The sequence below is a fragment of the Anopheles funestus genome, chromosome 3RL, assembly GCF_943734845.2.
Source record: "Anopheles funestus chromosome 3RL, idAnoFuneDA-416_04, whole genome shotgun sequence".
Classification (NCBI taxonomy): domain Eukaryota; kingdom Metazoa; phylum Arthropoda; class Insecta; order Diptera; family Culicidae; genus Anopheles; species Anopheles funestus.
In genome coordinates, this window is record NC_064599.1 from 15104 (window position 1) to 42557 (window position 27454).

The following is a 27454-nucleotide window of genomic DNA, read 5'->3' on the forward strand; positions in this document are numbered from 1 at the left end:
TTTCCGTGTGCGTATTTGCCAGACCGATCCCCAAAGCATCTACGGAAAAACAACACATTATCGGACGCTTACTGCTAGCAAATTTCTGCACCGATCCATACCAGCATACCACGAGAAAATACGCCCATTTCCTAATGCTTTCCGTGTGCGTATTTGCAAGACCGATCCCCAACGCATGTACGAAAAAACAACACATTATCGGTCGCTTACTGCTAGCAAATTCCTGCACCGATTTATGCCAGCATACCACGAGAAAATACGCCCATTTTCTAATGCTTTCCGTGTGCGTATTTGCAAGACCGATCCCCAAAGCATCTACGAAAAAACAACACATTATCGGTCGCTTACTGCTAGCAAATTCCTTCCCCGATTTATGCTAGCATACCACGAGAAAATACGCCCATTTCCTAATGCTTCCCGTGTAAGTATTTGCCTGACCGATCCCCAAAGCATCTACGGAAAAACAACACATTATCGGACGCTTACTGCTAGCAAATTCCTGCACCGATCCATACCAGCATACCACGAGAAAATACGCCCATTTCCTAATGCTTCCTGTGTAAGTATTTGCCTGACCGATCCCCAACGCATCTACGGAAAAACAACACATTATCGGTCGCTTACTGCTAGCAAATTCCTGCACCGATTTATGCCAGCATACCACGAGAAAATACGCCCATTTCCTAATGCTTTCCGTGTGCGTATTTGCCAGATCGATCCCCAACGCATCGACGAAAAAACAACACATTATCGGTTGCTTACTGCTAGCAAATTCCTGCACCGATTTATGCCAGCATACCACGAGAAAATACGCCCATTTCCTAATGCTTCCTGTGTAAGTATTTGCCTGACCGATCCCCAACGCATCTACCGAAAAACAACCCATTATCGGTCGCTTACTGCTAGCAAATTCCTGCACCGATTTATGCCAGCATACCACGAGAAAATACGCCCATTTTCTAATGCTTTCCGTGTGCGTATTTGCAAGACCGATCCCCAAAGCATCTACGAAAAAACAACACATTATCGGTCGCTTACTGCTAGCAAATTCCTGCACCGATTTATGCTAGCATACCACGAGAAAATACGCCCATTTCCTAATGCTTCCCGTGTAAGTATTTGCCTGACCGATCCCCAACGCATCTACGGAAAAACAACACATTATCGGACGCTTACTGCTAGCAAATTCCTGCACCGATTTATGCCAGCATACCACGAGAAAATACGCCCATTTTCTAATGCTTTCCGTGTGCGTATTTGCCTGACCAATCCCTAACGCATGTACGAAAAAACAACACATTATCGGTCGCTTACTGCTAGCAAATTCCTGCACCGATTTATGCCAGCATACCACGAGAAAATACGCCCATTTCTTAATGCTTTCCGTGTGCGTATTTGCAAGACCGATCCCCAACGCATGTACGAAAAAACAACACATTATCGGTCGCTTACTGCTAGCAAATTCCTGCACCGATTTATGCCAGCATACCACGAGAAAATACGCCCATTTCCTAATGCTTCCCGTGTAAGTATTTGCCTGACCGATCCCCAACGCATCTACGGAAAAACAACACATTATCGGTCGCTTACTGCTAGCAAATTTCTGCACCGATTTATGCCAGCATACCACGAGAAAATACGCCCATTTTCTAATGCTTTCCGTGTGCGTATTTGCAAGACCGATCCCCAAAGCATCTACGGAAAAACAACACATTATCGGACGCTTACTGCTAGCAAATTTCTGCACCGATCCATACCAGCATACCACGATAAAATACGCCCATTTCCTAATGCTTTCCGTGTGCGTATTTGCAAGACCGATCCCCAAAGCATGTACGAAAAAACAACACATTATCGGACGCTTACTGCTAGCAAATTCCTGCACCGATCCATACCAGCATGCCACGAGAAAATACGCCCATTTCCTAATGCTTTCCGTGTGCGTATTTGCCAGATCGATCCCCAACGCATCGACGAAAAAACAACACATTATCGGTCGCTTACTGCTAGCAAATTCCTGCACCGATTTATGCTAGCATACCACGAGAAAATACGCCCATTTCCTAATGCTTCCCGTGTAAGTATTTGCCTGACCGATCCCCAACGCATCTACGGAAAAACAACACATTATCGGTCGCTTACTGCTAGCAAATTCCTGCACCGATTTATGCCAGCATACCACGAGAAAATACGCCCATTTTCTAATGCCTTCCGTGTGCGTATTTGCAAGACCGATCCCCAAAGCATCTACGGAAAAACAACACATTATCGGTCGCTTACTGCTAGCAAATTTCTGCACCGATCCAGCATACCACGAGAAAATACGCCCATTTCTTAATGCTTTCCGTGTGCGTATTTGCAAGACCGATCCCCAACGCATGTACGAAAAAACAACACATTATCGGTCGTTTACTGCTAGCAAATTCCTGCACCGATTTATGCCAGCATACCACGAGAAAATACGCCCATTTCCTAATGCTTCCTGTGTAAGTATTTGCCTGACCGATCCCCAAAGCATCTACGAAAAAACAACACATTATCGGTCGCTTACTGCTAGCAAATTTCTGCACCGATCCATACCAGCATACCACGAGAAAATACGCCCATTTATTAATGCTTTCCGTGTGCGTATTTGCAAGACCGATCCCCAACGCATCTACGGAAAAACAACACATTATCGGACGCTTACTGCTAGCAAATTTCTGCACCGATCCATACGCCCATTTCTTAATGCTTTCCGTGTGCGTATTTGCCTGACCGATCCCTAACGCATCTATGGAAAAACAACATATTAACGGTCGCTTACTGCTAGCAAATTCCTGCACCGATTTATGCCAGCATACCACGAGAAAATACGCCCATTTCCTAATGCTTTCCGTGTGCGTATTTGCAAGACCGATCCCCAAAGCATCTACGGAAAAACAACACATTATCGGTCGCTTACTGCTAGCAAATTCCTGCACCGATTTATGCCAGCATACCACGAGAAAATACGCCCATTTCCTAATGCTTCCTGTGTAAGTATTTGCCTGACCGATCCCCAAAGCATCTACGGAAAAACAACACATTATCGGTCGCTTACTGCTAGCAAATTCCTGCACCGATTTATGCCAGCATACCACGAGAAAATACGCTCATTTTCTAATGCTTTCCGTGTGCGTATTTGCAAGACCGATCCCCAACGCATCTACGGAAAAACAACACATTATCGGACGCTAACTGCTAGCAAATTTCTGCACCGATCCATACGCCCATTTCTTAATGCTTTCCGTGTGCGTATTTGCCTGACCGATCCCCAACGCATCTATGGAAAAACAACATATTATCGGTCGCTTACTGCTAGCAAATTCCTGCACCGATTTATGCCAGCATACCACGAGAAAATACGCCCATTTCTTAATGCTTTCCGTGTGCGTATTTGCAAGACCGATCCCCAACGCATGTACGAAAAAACAACACATTATCGGTCGCTTACTGCTAGCAAATTCCTGCACCGATTTATGCTAGCATACCACGAGAAAATACGCCCATTTCCTAATACTTCCCGTGTAAGTATTTGCCTGACCGATCCCCAACGCATCTACGGAAAAACAACACATTATCGGTCGCTTACTGCTAGCAAATTCCTGCACCGATTTATGCCAGCATACCACGAGAAAATACGCCCATTTTCTAATGCTTTCCGTGTGCGTATTTGCAAGACCGATCCCCAAAGCATCTACGAAAAAACAACACATTATCGGTCGCTTACTGCTAGCAAATTCCTGCACCGATTTATGCCAGCATACCACGAGAAAATACGCCCATTTCCTAATGCTTCCCGTGTAAGTATTTGCCTGACCGATCCCCAACGCATCTACGGAAAAACAACACATTATGGGACGCTTACTGCTAGCAAATTCCTGCACCGATTTATGCTAGCATACCACGAGAAAATACGCCCATTTCCTAATGCTTTCCGTGTGCGTATTTGCAAGACCGATCCCCAAAGCATCTACGGAAAAACAACACATTATCGGTCGCTTGCTGCTAGCAAATTCCTGCACCGATTTATGCTAGCATACCACGAGAAAATACGCCCATTTCCTAATGCTTTTCGTGTGCGTTTTTGCAAGACCGACCTCCAGCGCATGTACGAAAAAACAACACATTATCGGTCGCTTACTGCTAGCAGATTAATGCACCGAATCATGCCAGCATACCACGAGAAAATACGCCCATTTCCTAATGCTTTCCGTGTGCGTATTTGCCAGACCGATCCCCAACGCATCTACGGAAAAACAACACATTATCGGTCGCTTACTGCTAGCAAATTCCTGCACCGATCCATACCAGCATACCACGAGAAAATACGCCCATTTCTTAATGCTTTCCGTGTGCGTATTTGCAAGACCGATCCCCAACGCATCTACGGAAAAACAACACATTATCGGTCGCTTACTGCTAGCAAATTTCTGCACCGATTCATACCAGCATACCACGAGAAAATACGCACATTTATTAATGCTTTCCATGTGCGTATTTGCAAGACCGATCCCCAACGCATCGACGAAAAAACAACACATTATCGGTCGCTTACTGCTAGCAAATTCCTGCACCGACTCATACCAGCATACCACGAGAAAATACGCCCATTTCTTAATGCTTTCCGTGTGCGTATTTGCAAGACCGGCCCCTAACGCATCTACGAAAAAACAACACATTATCGGTCGCTTACTGCTAGCAAATTCCTGCACCGATTTATGCCAGCATACCACGAGAAAATACGCCCATTTCCTAATGCTTTCCGTGTGCGTATTTGCCTGACCGATCCCCAAAGCATCTACGGAAAAACAACACATTATCGGTCGCTTACTGCTAGCAAATTTCTGCACCGATTCATACCAGCATACCACGAGAAAATACGCCCATTTCCTAATGCTTTCCGTGTGCGTATTTGCAAGACCGATCCCTAACGCATCTACGAAAAAACAACACATTATCGGTCGCTTACTGCTAGCAAATTTCTGCACCGATTCATACCAGCATACCACGAGAAAATACGCCCATTTCCTAATGCTTTCCGTGCGCGTATTTGCAAGACCGATCCCCAACGCATCTACGGAAAAACAACACATTATCGGTCGCTTACTGCTAGCAAATTCCTGCACCGATCCATACCAGCATACCACGAGAAAATACGCCCATTTCTTAATGCTTTCCGTGTGCGTATTTGCAAGACCGATCCCCAACGCATCTACGGAAAAACAACACATTATCCGTCGCTTACTGCTAGCAAATTCCTGCACCGATCCATACCAGCATACCACGAGAAAATACGCCCATTTCTTAATGCTTTCCGTGTGCGTATTTGCAAGACCGATCCCCAAAGCATGTACGAAAAACAACACATTATCGGTCGCTTACTGCTAGCAAATTTCTGCACCGATTCATACCAGCATACAACGAGAAAATACGCCCATTTCCTAATGATTTCCGTGTGCGTATTTGCAAGACCGATCCCCAACGCATCTATGGAAAAACAACACATTATCGGTCGCTTACTGCTAGCAAATTTCTGCACCGATTCATACCAGCATACCACGAGAAAATACGCCCATTTCCTAATCCTTTCCGTGTGCGTATTTGCTAGACCGATCCCTAACGCATCTACGGAAAAACAACACATTATCGGTCGCTTACTGCTAGCAAATTCCTGCACCAATCCATACCAGCATACCACGAAAAAATACGCCCATTTCCTAATGCTTTCCGTGTGCGTATTTGCAAGACCGATCCCCAACGCATCTACGGAAAAACAACACATTATCGGTCGCTTACTGCTAGCAAATTTCTGCACCGATTCATACCAGCATGCCACGAGAAAATACGCCCATTTCTTAATGCTTTCCGTGTGCGCATTTGCCAGACCGATCCCCAACGCATCTACGAAAAAAAACACACATCATCGGTTGCTTATTGCTAGCAGATTCCTGCACCGATTTATGCCACCATACTACGAGAAAATACTGACATTTCCTAATGATTTCCGTGTGTGTATTTGCCTGACCGATCCTTAACGCATCTACGGAAAAAGAACACATTATCGGTCGCTTACTGCTAGCAAATTTCTGCATTAATCCATACCAGCATACCACGAGAAAATACGCCCATTTCCTAATGCTTTCCGTGTGCGTATTTGCAAGACCGATCCCCAACGCATCGACGAAAAAACAACACATTATCGGTCGCTTACTGCTAGCAGATTCCTGCACCGATTTATGCCACCATACTACGAAAAAATACGGACATTTCCTAATGATTTCCGTGTGCGTATTTGCAAGACCGATCCTCGGCGCATCTACGGAAAAACAACACATTATCGGTCGCTTACTGCTACCAAATTTTTGCACCGATCCATACCAGCATACCACGAGAAAATTCGCCCATTTCCTAATGCTTTCCGTGTGCGTATTTGCAAGACCGATCCCAAACGCATCTACGGAAAAACAACACATTATCCGTCGCTTACTGCTAGCAAATTTCTGCACCGATTCATACCAGCATACCACGAGAAAATACGCCCATTTCTTAATGCTTTCCGTGTGCGCATTTGCCAGACCGATCCCCAACGCATCTACGAAAAAAAACACACATCATCGGTTGCTTATTGCTAGCAGATTTCTGCACCGATTTATGCCACCATACTACGAGAAAATACAGACATTTCCTAATGATTTCCGTGTGCGTATTTGCCTGACCGATCCTTAACGCATCTACGGAAAAACAACACATTATCGGTCGCTTACTGCTAGCAAATTTCTGCACCGATCCATACCAGCATACCACGAGAAAATACGCCCATTTCCTAATGCTTTCCGTGCGCGTATTTGCAAGACCGATCCCTAACGCATCTACGAAAAAACAACACATTATCGGTCGCTTACTGCTAGCAAATTCCTGCACCGATTTATGCCAGCATACCACGAGAAAATATGCCCATTTCCTAATGCTTTCCGTGTGCGTATTTGCAAGACCGATAGCAAACGCATCTACGGAAAAACAACACATTATCCGTCGCTTACTGCTAGCAAATTTCTGCACCGATCCATACCAGCATACCACGAGAAAATACGCCCATTTCTTAATGCTTTCCGTGTGCGTATTTGCAAGACCAATCCCCAACGCATCTACGTAAAAACAACACATTATCGGTCGCTTACTGCTAGCAAATTTCTGCACCGATTCATTCCAGCATACCACGATAAAATACGGCCATTTCCTAATGCTTTCCGTGTGCGTATTTGCCAGACCGATCCCCAACGCATCTACGGAAAAACAACACATTATCGGTCGCTTACTGCTAGCAAATTCCTGCACCGATTCATACCAGCATACCACGAGAAAATACGCCCATTTCCTAATGCTTTCCGTGCGCGTATTTGCAAGACCGATCCCTAACATATCTACGAAAAAACAACACATTATCGGTCGCTTACTGCTAGCAAATTCCTGCACCGATCCATACCAGCATACAACGAGAAAATACGCCCATTTCTTAATGCTTTTCGTGTGCGTATTTGCAAGACCGATCCCCAACGCATCGACGAAAAAACAACACATCATCGGTCGCTTATTGCTAGCAGATTCCTGCACCGATTTATGCCACCATACTACGAAAAAATACGGACATTTCCTAATGATTTCCGTGTGCGTATTTGCCTGACCGATCCTCGGCGCATCTACGGAAAAACAACACATTATCTGTCGCATACTGCTAGCAAATTCCTGCACCAAACCATACCAGCATACCACGAGAAAATACGCCCATTTCCTAATGCTTTCCGTGTGCGTATTTGCAAGACCGATTCCCAACGCATCGACGAAAAAACAACACATTATCGGTCGCTTACTGCTAGCAAATTCCTGCACCGATTTATGCCAGCATGCCACGAGAAAATACGCCCATTTCCTAATGCTTTACGTGTGCGTATTTGCAAGACCGATCCCAAACGCATCTACGGAAAAACAACACATTATCCGTCGCTTACTGCTAGCAAATTACTGCACCGATTTATACCAGCATACCACGAGAAAATACGCCCATTTCTTAATGCTTTTCGTGTGCGTATTTGCAAGACCGATCCCCAACGCATCGACGGAAAAACAACACATCATCGGTCGCTTATTGCTAGCAGATTTCTGCACCGATTTATGCCACCATACTACGAAAAAATACGGACATTTCCTAATGATTTCCGTGTGCGTATTTGCCTGACCGATCCTCGGCGCATCTACGGAAAAACAACACATTATCGGTCGCATACTGCTAGCAAATTCCTGCACCAAACCATACCAGCATACCACGAGAAAATACGCCCATTTCCTAATGCTTTCCGTGTGCGTATTTGCAAGACCGATCCCCAACGCATCGACGAAAAAACAACACATTATCGGTCGCTTACTGCTAGCAAATTCCTGCACCGATTTATGCCAGCATGCCACGAGAAAATACGCCCATTTCCTAATGCTTTACGTGTGCGTATTTGCAAGACCGATCCCAAACGCATCTACGGAAAAACAACACATTATCCGTCGCTTACTGCTAGCAAATTACTGCAACGATCCATACCAGCATACCACGAGAAAATACGCCCATTTCCTAATCCTTTCCGTGTGCGTATTTGCAAGACCGATCCCTACACATCTACGAAAAAACAACACATTATCGGTCGCTTACTGCTAGCAAATTTCTGCACCGATTCATACCAGCATACCACGAGAAAATACGGCCATTTCCTAATGCTTTCCCTGTGCGTATTTGCAAGACCGATCGCCAACGCATCTACGAAAAAAAACACACATCATCGGTCGCTTACTGCTAGGAAATTTCTGCACCGATTCATACCAGCATACCACGAGAAAATACAGACATTTCCTAATGCCTTCCATGTGCGTATTTGCCAGACCGATCCCCAACGCATCTATGAAAAAACAACACATTATCGGTCGCATACTGCTAGCAGATTAATGCACCGAATCATACCAGCATACCAGGAGAAAATACGCCCATTTCCTAATGCTTTCCGTGTGCGTATTTGCCAGACCAATGCCCAACGCAGCTGCCGAAAAATATCCCATTATCGGTCGCTTACTGCTAGCAAATTCCTGCACCGATTTATGCCAGCATACCACGAGAAAATACGACAATTTCCTAATGCTTTCCGTGTGCGTATTTGCCAGACCAATGCCCAACGCAGCTGCCGAAAAATAACCCATTATCGGTCGCTTACTGCTAGCAAATTCCTGCACCGATTTATGCCAGCATACCACGAGAAAATACGACAATTTCCTAATGCTTTTCGTGTGCGTTTTTGCCAGACCGATCTCCAGCGCATGTATGAAAAAACAACACATTATCGGTCGCTTACTGCTAGCAGATTAATGCACCGAATCATGCCAGCATAACACGAGAAAATACGCCCATTTCCTAATGCTTACCGTGTGCGTATTTGCAGACCGATCCCCAATGCAGCTTTGGCCGTATTTTCTCGTGGTATGCTGGTATAAATCGGTGCAGGAATTTGCTAACAGTAAGCGACTGATAATGGGTTGTTTTTCCGTTGATACGTTGGACATTTGTCTGGCAAATACGCACACGGAAAGCATTAGGAAATTGTCGCATTTTCTCGTGGTATGCTGGCATAAATCGGTGCAGGAATGTGCTTGCAGTAAGCTACTGATAGCTAGTTCTTCTGCTTCTCTTTTTGTAACTACTTTTTCATGAGTGTTGTGTTAAGCCAAAATTATTGGGCGTGTCGTATAAAACGAATTACTTGTTTATGTTTCAAGCGCATATGCTTGCACACTCTTGGTAACGATTGGTAACGGTCACCACAATTAAAGGCAAAGCTAATAAAATTAAATTAAATGAATGAACACTGAAATAAATTTTAGCGAATATAATAAAATACAATTAATTTTATTGAATTTGCTGAAATAAAATGTTCTTAAATTTAATTTCATGTTTTATTATTTGCGTTATTTTAATTTGCTTGAAATTAATTGAATTCAATATTGTTTGCTATATTTATTTGACACAGATGTCATTCGACACTCGGTCATTCGGTCGTGTTAATTGATAAGCTAATAGAATGAAATAAAATTAAATTCAGTTACGTAAAATAAAATTTGCATTTTTAAAGTTTGTTTCAGGTCAACGCTTTAGCAAATGTTGATGTTCTATGGAAATGCAAATTGATTCTTATTAAACGCGACCACGAGCCTTCTCGAACTTACAGACCTTCAACTGCACGTAGGCGGGTGTTACTGTGTGGCACGCTCGGAATACGCCCGAAGTGCTTGAATACCTCCCGCACGGAACGCTTGTGCTACATCAACACTGTACTTCTTTGATACGCTGATCCACTGAGCACGAAGTCAAAAAAATGTAGAGAAGCCCTGCGTCCACTTACAAATGAATGTAAATTATCGACATAAAAACACAAAAAGCGTAGATTTGATTTCCTCCGACTGAGGTTTAAATTTCTGCTGATTAAAACAACGTATTGTAGCAATTTGCTTAAGGCAAAAACCATGCCCATAACAGAAACAACACCCAGCTCTAGGCGAGGAACTTTTTAATAATGTAAACAAACCCCAAAAGATAAAACATTTCTTTAAAAAAACACGGAGTTCTGCTTGTCTGAAAGATCAGGGAGAACTAATCAAACGTGTAGGTTTTGCCAACGTTTTTCAGAATGCGCTGTCGAGCCAAATCGATCACACGATGAGCGCACACGGTCAGCTTCGCAATTTACAGCATGTGTACATAGTTGGTAACCAGGCCGATCACAACAGCTATCGATTTTTCATCCCGGACGGGCAGCTTCACCAATAGTCCAACACGTTGATTGAGTAACAACAGCAATGGTTCATTCGGCTTATGAACAGACGACGCATGACGAGCTTGTTGCATTCCTTGTTTAGGACGGTACAGGAAACGGTTCAGTTAAAAATTAAATGAATGACCGATTAATCCCTGAGAGATCAGGGAGAGCTTGTGAAACGTGAACAATTTGCCACCGTTCTTCACAATGCGCTGTCGAGCCAAATCGATCACACAATGAGCGCACACGTTCAGCTTCGCAATTTACATCATGCGGCTATCGTTTTCTTATCCTTGACATGCGGTTTCACCTACAAAGCAACAGGATGTTCGAGTGACATCAGTGTCGAATGACATCTGTGTCGAGTGACATCTGTGTCAAATAAATATAGCAAACAATATTGAATTCAATTAATTTCAAGCAAATTAAAATAACGCAAATAATATTACATGAAATTAAATTTAAAAACATTCTCTTTCAGCAAACTCAATAAAATTAATTGTATTTAACTACATTCGCTAAAATTTATTTCAGTGTTCTTTCATTTAATTTAATTTTATTAGCTTTGCTTTTAATTGTGGTGACCGTTACCAGTCGTTAGCAAGAGTGCGCAGGCGTATGCGCACGAAACACAAACAAATAATTCGCTTTATACGATACGCCCATCAATTTTGCCTTAGAACGGCACTCATGAAAAAGTAGTTACAAAAAGAGAAGCAGAAGAACTCGTTATCAGCCGCTTACTGCTAGCAGATTCCTGCACCGATTTATGCCAGCATACCACGATAAAATACGGCCATTTCCTAATGCTTTCCGTGTGCGTTTTCGCCAGACCGATCCCCAGCGCATCTACGGAAGACCACACATTATCGGTCGCTTACTGCTAGCAGATACATGCACCGAATCATGCCAGCATACCAAGAGAAAATACGCCCATTTCCTAATGCTTTACGTGTGCGTATTTGCCAGACCAATGCCCAACGCAGCTGCCGAAAAATAACCCATTATCGGTCGCTTACTGCTAGCAAATTCCTGCACCGATTTATGCCAGCATACCACGAGAAAATACGACAATTTCCTAATGCTTTTCGTGTGCGTTTTTGCCAGACCGATCTCCAGCGCATGTATGAAAAACAACACATTATCGGTCGCTTACTGCTAGCAGATTCCTGCACCGATTTATGCCAGCATACCACGAGAAAATACGACAATTTCCTAATGCTTTTCGTGTGCGTTTTTGCAAGACCGATCTCCAGCGCATGTATGAAAAAACAACACATTATCGGTCGCTTACTGCTAGCAGATTAATGCACCGAATCATGCCAGCATACCAAGAGAAAATACGCCCATTTCCTAATGCTTTACGTGTGCGTATTTGCCACACCAATCCCCAACGCATCTACCGAAAAACAACCCATTATCGGTCGCTCACTGCTAGCAAATTCCTGCACCGATCCATACCAGCATACCACGAGAAAATACGCCCATTTCCTAATGCTTTACGTGTGCGTTTTTGCCAGACCAATCCCCAACGCAACTACGAAAAACAACACATCATCGGTCGCTTATTGCTAGCAGAATGCTGCACCGATCCATACCAGCATACCACGAGAAAATACGCCCATTTCCTAATGCTTTCCGTGTGCGTATTTGCCACACCAATCCTAAACGCAGCTGCCGAAAAATAACCCATTATCGGTCGCTTACTGCTAGCAAATTCCTGCACCGATTTATGCCAGCATACCACGAGAAAATACGACAATTTCCTAATGCTTTACGTGTGCGTTTTTGCAAGACCGATCCCTAACGCATCGACGAAAAAACAACACATTATCGGTCGCTTACTGCTAGCAAATTCCTGCACCGATCCATAGCAGCATACCACGAGAAAATACGCCCATTTCCTAATGCTTTCCGTGTGCGTTTTTGCCAGACCAATCCCCAACGCATCTACCGAAAAATAACCCATTATCGGTCGCTTGCTGCTAGCAAATTCCTGCACCGATCCACACCAGCATACCACGAGAAAATACGCCCATTTCCTAATGCTTTTCGTGTGCGTTTTTGCCACACCAATCCTAAACGCAGCTGCCGAAAAATAACCCATTATCGGTCGCTTACTGCTAGCAAATTCCTGCACCGATTTATGCCAGCATACCACGAGAAAATACGCCCATTTCCTAATGCTTTTCGTATGCGTATTTGCCAGACCAATGCCCAACGCAGCTGCCGAAAAATAACCCATTATCGGTCGCTTACTGCTAGCAAATTCCTGCACCGATTTATGCCAGCATACCACGAGAAAATACGACAATTTCCTAATGCTTTTCGTGTGCGTTTTTGCAAGACCGACCTCCAGCGAATGTACGAAAAAACAACACATTATCGGTCGCTTACTGCTAGCAAATTAATGCATCGAAACATGCCAGCATACCACGAGAAAATACGCCCATTTCCTAATGCTTTCCGTGTGCGTATTTGCCAGACCAATGCCCAACGCAGCTGCCGAAAAATAACCCATTATCGGTCGCTTACTGCTAGCAAATTCCTGCACCGATTTATGCCAGCATACCACGAAAAAATACGACAATTTCCTAATGCTATCCGTGTGCGTATTTGCCAGACCGATTCCCAAAGCATCTACGGAAAAACAACTCATTATCGGTCGCTTACTGCTAGCAAATTCCTGCACCGATCCACACCAGCATACCACGAGAAAATACGCCCATTTACTAATGCCTTCCATGTGCGTATTTGCCAGACCAATGCCCAACGCAGCTGCCGAAAAATAACCCATTATCGGTCGTTTACTGCTAGCAAATTCCTGCACCGATTTATGCCAGCATACCACGAGAAAATACGCCCATTTCCTAATGCTTTTCGTGTGCGTATTTGCTAGACCGATCTCCAGCGCATGTATGAAAAAACAACACATTATCGGTCGCTTACTGCTAGCAGATTAATGCACCGAATCATGCCAGCATACCACGAGAAAATACGCCCATTTCCTAATGCTTTCCGTGTGCGTATTTGCCAGACCAATGCCCAACGCAGCTGCCGAAAAATAACCCATTATCGGTCGCTTACTGCTAGCAAATTCCTGCACCGATTTATGCCAGCATACCACGAGAAAATACGCCCATTTCCTAATGCTTTTCGTGTGCGTATTTGCCATACCGATTCCCAACGCATCTACGGAAAACAACACATTATCGGTCGCTTACTGCTAGCAAATTCCTGCACCGATTTATGCCAGCATACCACGAGAAAATACGCCTATTTCCTAATGCTTTCCGTGTGCGTTTTTGCCAGACCAATCCCCAACGCATCTACCGAAAAATAACCCATTATCGGTCGCTTACTGCTAGCAAATTCCTGCACCGATCCATACCAGCATACCACGAGAAAATACGCCCATTTCCTAATGGTTTTCGTATGCGTATTTGCCAGACCAATGCCCAACGCAGCTGCCGAAAAATAACCCATTATCGGTCGCTTACTGCTAGCAAATTCCTGCACCGATTTATGCCAGCATACCACGAGAAAATACGCCCATTTCCTAATGCTATCCGTGGGCGTATTTGCCAGACCGAACTATAGCGCATGTATGAAAAAACAACACATTATCGGTCGCTTACTGCTAGCAGATTAATGCACCGAATCATGCCAGCATACCACGAGAAAATACGCCCATTTCCTAATGCTTTCCGTGTGCGTATTTGCCAGACCAATGCCCAACGCAGCTGCCGAAAAATAACCCATTATCGGTCGCTTACTGCTAGCAAATTCCTGCACCGATTTATGCCAGCATACCACGAGAAAATACGCCCATTTCCGAATGCTTTTCGTGTGCGTATTTGCCATACCGATTCCCAAAGCATCTACGGAAAAACAACACATTATCGGTCGCTTACTGCTAGCAAATTCCTGCACCGATTTATGCCCGCATACCACGAGAAAATACGGCCATTTCCTAATGCTTTCCGTGTGCGTTTTTGCCAGACCAATCCCCAACGCATCTACCGACAAATAACCCATTATCGGTCGCTTACTGCTAGCAGATTCCTGCACCGATCCATACCAGCAAACCACGAGAAAATACGCCCATTTCCTAATGGTTTTCGTATGCGTATTTGCCAGACCAATGCCCAACGCAGCTGCCGAAAAATAACCCATTATCGGTCGCTTACTGCTAGCAAATTCCTGCACCGATTTATGCCAGCATACCACGAGAAAATACGCCCATTTCCTAATGCTTTCCGTGTGCGTATTTGCCATACCGATTCCCAACGCATCTACGGAAAAACAACACATTATCGGTCGCTTACTGCTAGCAGATTAATGCACCGAATCATGCCAGCATACCACGAGAAAAAAAGACCAATTCCTAATGCTTACCGTGCGCGTATTTGCCAGACCAATCCCCAATGCATCTACCGAAAAATAACCCATTATCGGTCGCTTATTGCTAGCAGAATGCTGCACCGATCCATACCAGCATACCACGAGAAAATACGCCCATTTCCTAATGCTTTCCGTGTGCGTATTTGCCAGACCAATGCCCAACGCAGCTGCCGAAAAAAAAAACCATTATCGGTCGCTTACTGCTAGCAAATTCCTGCACCGATTTATGCCAGCATACCACGAGAAAATACGCCCATTTCCTAATGCTATCCGTGTGCGTATTTGCCAGACCGATCCCCAGCGCATCTACGCAAAAACCACACATTATCGGTCGCTTACTGCTAGCAGATTCATGCACCGATCGACACCAGCATACCACGAGAAAATACGGCCATTTCCTAATGCTTTTCGTGTGCGTTTTTGCCAGACCGATCTCCAGCGCATGTATGAAAAAACAACACATTATCGGTCGCTTACTGCTAGCAGATTAATGCACCGAATCATGCCAGCATACCACGAGAAAATACGCCCATTTCCTAATGCTTTCCGTGTGCGTATTTGCCAGACCAATGCCCAACGCAGCTGCCGAAAAATAACCCATTATCGGTCGCTAACTGCTAGCAAATTCCTGCACCGATTTATGCCAGCATACCACGAGAAAATACGACCATTTCCTAATGCTTTTCGTGTGCGTTTTTGCCAGACCGATCTCCAGCGCATGTATGAAAAAACAACACATTATCGGTCGCTTACTGCTAGCAGATTAATGCACCGAATCATGCCAGCATACCACGAGAAAATACGCCCATTTCCTAATAATTTCCGTGTGCGTATTTGCCAGACCAATGCCCAACGCAGCTGCCGAAAAATATCCCATTATCGGTCGCTTACTGCTAGCAAATTCCTGCACCGATTTATGCCCGCATACCACGAGAAAATACGCCCATTTCCTAATGCTTTCCGTGTGCGTTTTTGCCAGACCAATCCCCAACGCATCTACCGAAAAATAACCCATTATCGGTCGCTTACTGCTAGCAGATTCCTGCACCGATCCATACCAGCAAACCACGAGAAAATACGCCCATTTCCTAATGCTTTTCGTATGCGTATTTGCCAGACCAATGCCCAACGCAGCTGCCGAAAAATAACCCATTATCGGTCGCTTACTGCTAGCAAATTCCTGCACCGATTTATGCCAGCATACCACGAGAAAATACGCCCATTTCCTAATGCTTTTCGTGTGCGTATTTGCCATACCGATTCCCAACGCATCTACGGAAAAACAACACATTATCGGTCGCTTACTGCTAGCAAATTCCTGCACCGATTTATGCCAGCATACCACGAGAAAATACGCCCGTTTCCTAATGCTTTTCGTGTGCGTATTTGCCATACCGATTCCCAACGCATCTACGGAAAAACAACACATTATCGGTCGCTTACTGCTAGCAAATTCCTGCACCGATTTATGCCAGCATACCACGAGAAAATACGCCCATTTCCTAATGCTTTCCGTGTGCGTTTTTGCCAGACCAATCCCCAACGCATCTACCGAAAAATAACCCATTATCGGTCGCTTACTGCTAGCAAATTCCTGCACCGATTTATGCCAGCATACCACGAGAAAATACGACAATTTCCTAATGCTTTCCGTGTGCGTATTTGCAAGACCGATCGCCAACGCATCTACGAAAAAAAAACACACATCATCGGTCGCTTACTGCTAGCAAATTTCTGCACCGATCCATACCAGCATACCACGAGAAAATACGCCCATTTCCTAATGGTTTTCGTATGCGTATTTGCCAGACCAATGCCCAACGCAGCTGCCGAAAAATAACCCATTATCGGTCGCTTACTGCTAGCAAATTCCTGCACCGATTTATGCCAGCATACCACGAGAAAATACGCCCATTTCCTAATGCTTTTCGTGTGCGTATTTGCCAGACCGATCTCTAGCGCATGTATGAAAAAACAACACATTATCGGTCGCTTACTGCTAGCAGATTAATGCACCGAATCATGCCAGCATACCACGAGAAAATACGCCCATTTCCTAATGCTTTCCGTGTGCGTATTTGCCAGACCAATGCCCAACGCAGCTGCCGAAAAATAACCCATTATCGGTCGCTTACTGCTAGCAAATTCCTGCACCGATTTATGCCAGCATACCACGAGAAAATACGCCCATTTCCTAATGCTTTTCGTGTGCGTATTTGCCAGACCGATCTCTAGCGCATGTATGAAAAAACAACACATTATCGGTCGCTTACTGCTAGCAGATTAATGCACCGAATCATGCCAGCATACCACGAGAAAATACGCCCATTTCCTAATGCTTTCCGTGTGCGTATTTGCCAGACCAATGCCCAACGCAGCTGCCGAAAAATAACCCATTATCGGTCGCTTACTGCTAGCAAATTCCTGCACCGATTTATGCCAGCATACCACGAGAAAATACGCCCATTTCCTAATGCTTTTCGTGTGCGTATTTGCCATACCGATTCCCAACGCATCTACGGAAAAACAACACATTATCGGTCGCTTACTGCTAGCAAATTCCTGCACCGATTTATGCCAGCATACCACGAGAAAATACGCCCATTTCCTAATAATTTCCGTGTGCGTATTTGCCAGACCAATGCCCAACGCAGCTGCCGAAAAATATCCCATTATCGGTCGCTTACTGCTAGCAAATTCCTGCACCGATTTATGCCCGCATACCACGAGAAAATACGCCCATTTCCTAATGCTTTCCGTGTGCGTTTTTGCCAGAACAATCCCCAACGCATCTACCGAAAAATAACCCATTATCGGTCGCTTACTGCTAGCAGATTCCTGCACCGATTCATACCAGCATACCACGAGAAAATACGCCCGTTTCCTAATGCCTTCCATGTGCGTATTTGCCAGACTGATCCCCAAGGCATCTACGGAAAAACAACCCATTATCGGTCGCTTACTGCTAGCAAATTCCTGCACCGATTTATGCCAGCATACCACGAGAAAATACGACCAATTCCTAATGCTTTTCGTGTGCGTATTTGCCAGACCGATCTCCAGCGCATGTATGAAAAAACAACACATTATCGGTCGCTTACTGCTAGCAGATTCCTGCACCGAATCATGCCAGCATACCACGAGAAAATACGCCCATTTCCTAATAATTTCCGTGTGCGTATTTGCCAGACCAATGCCCAACGCAGCTGCCGAAAAATATCCCATTATCGGTCGCTTACTGCTAGCAAATTCCTGCACCGATTTATGCCCGCATACCACGAGAAAATACGCCCATTTCCTAATGCTTTCCGTGTGCGTTTTTGCCAGACCAATCCCCAACGCATCTACCGAAAAATAACCCATTATCGGTCGCTTACTGCTAGCAAATTCCTGCACCGATCCATACCAGCATACCACGAGAAAATACGCCCATTTCCTAATGGTTTTCGTATGCGTATTTGCCAGACCAATGCCCAACGCAGCTGCCGAAAAATAACCCATTATCGGTCGCTTACTGCTAGCAAATTCCTGCACCGATTTATGCCAGCATACCACGAGAAAATACGCCCATTTCCTAATGCTATCCGTGTGCGTATTTGCCATACCGATTCCCAACGCATCTACGGAAAAACAACACATTATCGGTCGCTTACTGCTAGCAAATTCCTGCACCGATTTATGCCAGCATACCACGAGAAAATACGCCCATTTCCTAATGCTTTTCGTGTGCGTATTTGCCATACCGATTCCCAACGCATCTACGGAAAAATAACACATTATCGGTCGCTTACTGCTAGCAAATTCCTGCACCGATTTATGCCAGCATACCACGAGAAAATACGCCTATTTCCTAATGCTTTCCGTGTGCGTTTTTGCCAGACCAATCCCCAACGCATCTACCGAAAAATAACCCATTATCGGTCGCTTACTGCTAGCAAATTCCTGCACCGATCCATACCAGCATACCACGAGAAAATACGCCCATTTCCTAATGGTTTTCGTATGCGTATTTGCCAGACCAATGCCCAACGCAGCTGCCGAAAAATAACCCATTATCGGTCGCTTACTGCTAGCAAATTCCTGCACCGATTTATGCCAGCATACCACGAGAAAATACGCCCATTTCCTAATGCTTTTCGTGTGCGTATTTGCCAGACCGATCTCTAGCGCATGTATGAAAAAACAACACATTATCGGTCGCTTACTGCTAGCAGATTAATGCACCGAATCATGCCAGCATACCACGAGAAAATACGCCCATTTCCTAATGCTTTCCGTGTGCGTATTTGCCAGACCAATGCCCAACGCAGCTGCCGAAAAATAACCCATTATCGGTCGCTTACTGCTAGCAAATTCCTGCACCGATTTATGCCAGCATACCACGAGAAAATACGCCCATTTCCTAATGCTTTTCGTGTGCGTATTTGCCATACCGATTCCCAACGCATCTACGGAAAAACAACACATTATCGGTCGCTTACTGCTAGCAAATTCCTGCACCGATTTATGCCAGCATACCACGAGAAAATACGCCCATTTCCTAATAATTTCCGTGTGCGTATTTGCCAGACCAATGCCCAACGCAGCTGCCGAAAAATATCCCATTATCGGTCGCTTACTGCTAGCAAATTCCTGCACCGATTTATGCCCGCATACCACGAGAAAATACGCCCATTTCCTAATGCTTTCCGTGTGCGTTTTTGCCAGAACAATCCCCAACGCATCTACCGAAAAATAACCCATTATCGGTCGCTTACTGCTAGCAGATTCCTGCACCGATTCATACCAGCATACCACGAGAAAATACGCCCGTTTCCTAATGCCTTCCATGTGCGTATTTGCCAGACTGATCCCCAAGGCATCTACGGAAAAACAACCCATTATCGGTCGCTTACTGCTAGCAAATTCCTGCACCGATTTATGCCAGCATACCACGAGAAAATACGACCAATTCCTAATGCTTTTCGTGTGCGTATTTGCCAGACCGATCTCCAGCGCATGTATGAAAAAACAACACATTATCGGTCGCTTACTGCTAGCAGATTCCTGCACCGAATCATGCCAGCATACCACGAGAAAATACGCCCATTTCCTAATGGTTTTCGTATGCGTATTTGCCAGACCAATGCCCAACGCAGCTGCCGAAAAATAACCCATTATCGGTCGCTTACTGCTAGCAAATTCCTGCACCGATTTATGCCAGCATACCACGAGAAAATACGCCCATTTCCTAATGCTATCCGTGTGCGTATTTGCCATACCGATTCCCAACGCATCTACGGAAAAACAACACATTATCGGTCGCTTACTGCTAGCAAATTCCTGCACCGATTTATGCCAGCATACCACGAGAAAATACGCCCATTTCCTAATGCTTTTCGTGTGCGTATTTGCCATACCGATTCCCAACGCATCTACGGAAAAATAACACATTATCGGTCGCTTACTGCTAGCAAATTCCTGCACCGATTTATGCCAGCATACCACGAGAAAATACGCCTATTTCCTAATGCTTTCCGTGTGCGTTCTTGCCAGACCAATCCCCAACGCATCTACCGAAAAATAACCCATTATCGGTCGCTTACTGCTAGCAAATTCCTGCACCGATCCATACCAGCATACCACGAGAAAATACGCCCATTTCCTAATGGTTTTCGTATGCGTATTTGCCAGACCAATGCCCAACGCAGCTGCCGAAAAATAACCCATTATCGGTCGCTTACTGCTAGCAAATTCCTGCACCGATTTATGCCAGCATACCACGAGAAAATACGCCCATTTCCTAATGCTTTTCGTGTGCGTATTTGCCATACCGATTCCCAACGCATCTACGGAAAAACAACACATTATCGGTCGCTTACTGCTAGCAGATTAATGCACCGAATCATGCCACCATACCACGAGAAAAAAAGACCAATTCCTAATGCTTACCGTGCGCGTATTTGCCAGACCAATCCCCAATGCATCTACCGAAAAATAACCCATTATCGGTCGCTTATTGCTAGCAGAATGCTGCACCGATCCATACCAGCATACCACGAGAAAATACGCCCATTTCCTAATGCTTTCCGTGTGCGTATTTGCCAGACCAATGCCCAACGCAGCTGCCGAAAAAAAAAACCATTATCGGTCGCTTACTGCTAGCAAATTCCTGCACCGATTTATGCCAGCATACCACGAGAAAATACGCCCATTTCCTAATGCTATCCGTGTGCGTATTTGCCAGACCGAACTATAGCGCATGTATGAAAAAACAACACATTATCGGTCGCTTACTGCTAGCAGATTAATGCACCGAATCATGCCAGCATACCACGAGAAAATACGCCCATTTCCTAATGCTTTCCGTGTGCGTATTTGCCAGACCAATGCCCAACGCAGCTGCCGAAAAATAACCCATTATCGGTCGCTTACTGCTAGCAAATTCCTGCACCGATTTATGCCAGCATACCACGAGAAAATACGCCCATTTCCGAATGCTTTTCGTGTGCGTATTTGCCATACCGATTCCCAAAGCATCTACGGAAAAACAACACATTATCGGTCGCTTACTGCTAGCAAATTCCTGCACCGATTTATGCCCGCATACCACGAGAAAATACGGCCATTTCCTAATGCTTTCCGTGTGCGTTTTTGCCAGACCAATCCCCAACGCATCTACCGACAAATAACCCATTATCGGTCGCTTACTGCTAGCAGATTCCTGCACCGATCCATACCAGCAAACCACGAGAAAATACGCCCATTTCCTAATGGTTTTCGTATGCGTATTTGCCAGACCAATGCCCAACGCAGCTGCCGAAAAATAACCCATTATCGGTCGCTTACTGCTAGCAAATTCCTGCACCGATTTATGCCAGCATACCACGAGAAAATACGCCCATTTCCTAATGCTTTCCGTGTGCGTATTTGCCATACCGATTCCCAACGCATCTACGGAAAAACAACACATTATCGGTCGCTTACTGCTAGCAGATTAATGCACCGAATCATGCCACCATACCACGAGAAAAAAAGACCAATTCCTAATGCTTACCGTGCGCGTATTTGCCAGACCAATCCCCAATGCATCTACCGAAAAATAACCCATTATCGGTCGCTTATTGCTAGCAGAATGCTGCACCGATCCATACCAGCATACCACGAGAAAATACGCCCATTTCCTAATGCTATCCGTGTGCGTATTTGCCAGACCAATGCCCAACGCAGCTGCCGAAAAAAAAAACCATTATCGGTCGCTTACTGCTAGCAAATTCCTGCACCGATTTATGCCAGCATACCACGAGAAAATACGCCCATTTCCTAATGCTATCCGTGTGCGTATTTGCCAGACCGATCCCCAGCGCATCTACGCAAAAACCACACATTATCGGTCGCTTACTGCTAGCAGATTAATGCACCGAATCATGCCAGCATACCACGAGAAAATACGCCCATTTCCTAATAATTTCCGTGTGCGTATTTGCCAGACCAATGCCCAACGCAGCTGCCGAAAAATAACCCATTATCGGTCGCTAACTGCTAGCAAATTCCTGCACCGATTTATGCCAGCATACCACGAGAAAATACGCCCATTTCCTAATGCTTTTCGTGTGCGTTTTTGCCAGACCGATCTCCAGCGCATGTATGAAAAAACAACACATTATCGGTCGCTTACTGCTAGCAGATTAATGCACCGAATCATGCCAGCATACCACGAGAAAATACGCCCATTTCCTAATAATTTCCGTGTGCGTATTTGCCAGACCAATGCCCAACGCAGCTGCCGAAAAATATCCCATTATCGGTCGCTTACTGCTAGCAAATTCCTGCACCGATTTATGCCCGCATACCACGAGAAAATACGCCCATTTCCTAATGCTTTCCGTGTGCGTTTTTGCCAGACCAATGCCCAACGCATCTACCGAAAAATAACCCATTATCGGTCGCTTACTGCTAGCAGATTCCTGCACCGATCCATACCAGCAAACCACGAGAAAATACGCCCATTTCCTAATGCTTTTCGTATGCGTATTTGCCAGACCGAACTATAGCGCATCTATGAAAAAACAACACATTATCGGTCGCATACTGCTAGCAGATTAATGCACCGAATCATACCAGCATACCAGGAGAAAATACGCCCATTTCCTAATGCTTTCCGTGTGCGTATTTGCCAGACCAATGCCCAACGCAGCTGCCGAAAAATATCCCATTATCGGTCGCTTACTGCTAGCAAATTCCTGCACCGATTTATGCCAGCATACCACGAGAAAATACGACAATTTCCTAATGCTTTCCGTGTGCGTATTTGCCAGACCAATGCCCAACGCAGCTGCCGAAAAATAACCCATTATCGGTCGCTTACTGCTAGCAAATTCCTGCACCGATTTATGCCAGCATACCACGAGAAAATACGACAATTTCCTAATGCTTTTCGTGTGCGTTTTTGCCAGACCGATCTCCAGCGCATGTATGAAAAAACAACACATTATCGGTCGCTTACTGCTAGCAGATTAATGCACCGAATCATGCCAGCATAACACGAGAAAATACGCCCATTTCCTAATGCTTACCGTGTGCGTATTTGCAGACCGATCCCCAATGCAGCTTTGGCCGTATTTTCTCGTGGTATGCTGGTATAAATCGGTGCAGGAATTTGCTAACAGTAAGCGACTGATAATGGGTTGTTTTTCCGTTGATACGTTGGACATTTGTCTGGCAAATACGCACACGGAAAGCATTAGGAAATTGTCGCATTTTCTCGTGGTATGCTGGCATAAATCGGTGCAGGAATGTGCTTGCAGTAAGCTACTGATAGCTAGTTCTTCTGCTTCTCTTTTTGTAACTACTTTTTCATGAGTGTTGTGTTAAGCCAAAATTATTGGGCGTGTCGTATAAAACGAATTACTTGTTTATGTTTCAAGCGCATATGCTTGCACACTCTTGGTAACGATTGGTAACGGTCACCACAATTAAAGGCAAAGCTAATAAAATTAAATTAAATGAATGAACACTGAAATAAATTTTAGCGAATATAATAAAATACAATTAATTTTATTGAATTTGCTGAAATAAAATGTTCTTAAATTTAATTTCATGTATTATTATTTGCGTTATTTTAATTTGCTTGAAATTAATTGAATTCAATATTGTTTGCTATATTTATTTGACACAGATGTCATTCGACACTCGGTCATTCGGTCGTGTTAATTGATAAGCTAATAGAATGAAATAAAATTAAATTCAGTTACGTAAAATAAAATTTGCATTTTTAAAGTTTGTTTCAGGTCAACGCTTTAGCAAATGTTGATGTTCTATGGAAATGCAAATTGATTCTTATTAAACGCGACCACGAGCCTTCTCGAACTTACAGACCTTCAACTGCACGTAGGCGGGTGTTACTGTGTGGCACGCTCGGAATACGCCCGAAGTGCTTGAATACCTCCCGCACGGAACGCTTGTGCTACATCAACACTGTACTTCTTTGATACGCTGATCCACTGAGCACGAAGTCAAAAAAATGTAGAGAAGCCCTGCGTCCACTTACAAATGAATGTAAATTATCGACATAAAAACACAAAAAGCGTAGATTTGATTTCCTCCGACTGAGGTTTAAATTTCTGCTGATTAAAACAACGTATTGTAGCAATTTGCTTAAGGCAAAAACCATGCCCATAACAGAAACAACACCCAGCTCTAGGCGAGGAACTTTTTAATAATGTAAACAAACCCCAAAAGATAAAACATTTCTTTAAAAAAACACGGAGTTCTGCTTGTCTGAAAGATCAGGGAGAACTAATCAAACGTGTAGGTTTTGCCAACGTTTTTCAGAATGCGCTGTCGAGCCAAATCGATCACACGATGAGCGCACACGGTCAGCTTCGCAATTTACAGCATGTGTACATAGTTGGTAACCAGGCCGATCACAACAGCTATCGATTTTTCATCCCGGACGGGCAGCTTCACCAATAGTCCAACACGTTGATTGAGTAACAACAGCAATGGTTCATTCGGCTTATGAACAGACGACGCATGACGAGCTTGTTGCATTCCTTGTTTAGGACGGTACAGGAAACGGTTCAGTTAAAAATTAAATGAATGACCGATTAATCCCTGAGAGATCAGGGAGAGCTTGTGAAACGTGAACAATTTGCCACCGTTCTTCACAATGCGCTGTCGAGCCAAATCGATCACACAATGAGCGCACACGTTCAGCTTCGCAATTTACATCATGCGGCTATCGTTTTCTTATCCTTGACATGCGGTTTCACCTACAAAGCAACAGGATGTTCGAGTGACATCAGTGTCGAATGACATCTGTGTCGAGTGACATCTGTGTCAAATAAATATAGCAAACAATATTGAATTCAATTAATTTCAAGCAAATTAAAATAACGCAAATAATATTACATGAAATTAAATTTAAAAACATTCTCTTTCAGCAAACTCAATAAAATTAATTGTATTTAACTACATTCGCTAAAATTTATTTCAGTGTTCTTTCATTTAATTTAATTTTATTAGCTTTGCTTTTAATTGTGGTGACCGTTACCAGTCGTTAGCAAGAGTGCGCAGGCGTATGCGCACGAAACACAAACAAATAATTCGCTTTATACGATACGCCCATCAATTTTGCCTTAGAACGGCACTCATGAAAAAGTAGTTACAAAAAGAGAAGCAGAAGAACTCGTTATCAGCCGCTTACTGCTAGCAGATTCCTGCACCGATTTATGCCAGCATACCACGATAAAATACGGCCATTTCCTAATGCTTTCCGTGTGCGTTTTCGCCAGACCGATCCCCAGCGCATCTACGGAAGACCACACATTATCGGTCGCTTACTGCTAGCAGATACATGCACCGAATCATGCCAGCATACCAAGAGAAAATACGCCCATTTCCTAATGCTTTACGTGTGCGTATTTGCCAGACCAATGCCCAACGCAGCTGCCGAAAAATAACCCATTATCGGTCGCTTACTGCTAGCAAATTCCTGCACCGATTTATGCCAGCATACCACGAGAAAATACGACAATTTCCTAATGCTTTTCGTGTGCGTTTTTGCCAGACCGATCTCCAGCGCATGTATGAAAAACAACACATTATCGGTCGCTTACTGCTAGCAGATTCCTGCACCGATTTATGCCAGCATACCACGAGAAAATACGACAATTTCCTAATGCTTTTCGTGTGCGTTTTTGCAAGACCGATCTCCAGCGCATGTATGAAAAAACAACACATTATCGGTCGCTTACTGCTAGCAGATTAATGCACCGAATCATGCCAGCATACCAAGAGAAAATACGCCCATTTCCTAATGCTTTACGTGTGCGTATTTGCCACACCAATCCCCAACGCATCTACCGAAAAACAACCCATTATCGGTCGCTCACTGCTAGCAAATTCCTGCACCGATCCATACCAGCATACCACGAGAAAATACGCCCATTTCCTAATGCTTTACGTGTGCGTTTTTGCCAGACCAATCCCCAACGCAACTACGAAAAACAACACATCATCGGTCGCTTATTGCTAGCAGAATGCTGCACCGATCCATACCAGCATACCACGAGAAAATACGCCCATTTCCTAATGCTTTCCGTGTGCGTATTTGCCACACCAATCCTAAACGCAGCTGCCGAAAAATAACCCATTATCGGTCGCTTACTGCTAGCAAATTCCTGCACCGATTTATGCCAGCATACCACGAGAAAATACGACAATTTCCTAATGCTTTACGTGTGCGTTTTTTGCAAGACCGATCCCTAACGCATCGACGAAAAAAACAACACATTATCGGTCGCTTACTGCTAGCAAATTCCTGCACCGATCCATAGCAAGCATACCACGAGAAAATACGCCCATTTCCTAATGCTTTCCGTGTGCGTTTTTGCCAGACCAATCCCCAACGCATCTACCGAAAAATAACCCATTATCGGTCGCTTGCTGCTAGCAAACTGCACCGATCCACACCAGCATACCACGAGAAAATACGCCCATTTCCTAATGCTTTTCGTGTGCGTTTTTGCCACACCAATCCTAAACGCAGCTGCCGAAAAATAACCCATTATCGGTCGCTTACTGCTAGCAAATTCCTGCACCGATTTATGCCAGCATACCACGAGAAAATACGCCCATTTCCTAATGCTTTTCGTATGCGTATTTGCCAGACCAATGCCCAACGCAGCTGCCGAAAAATA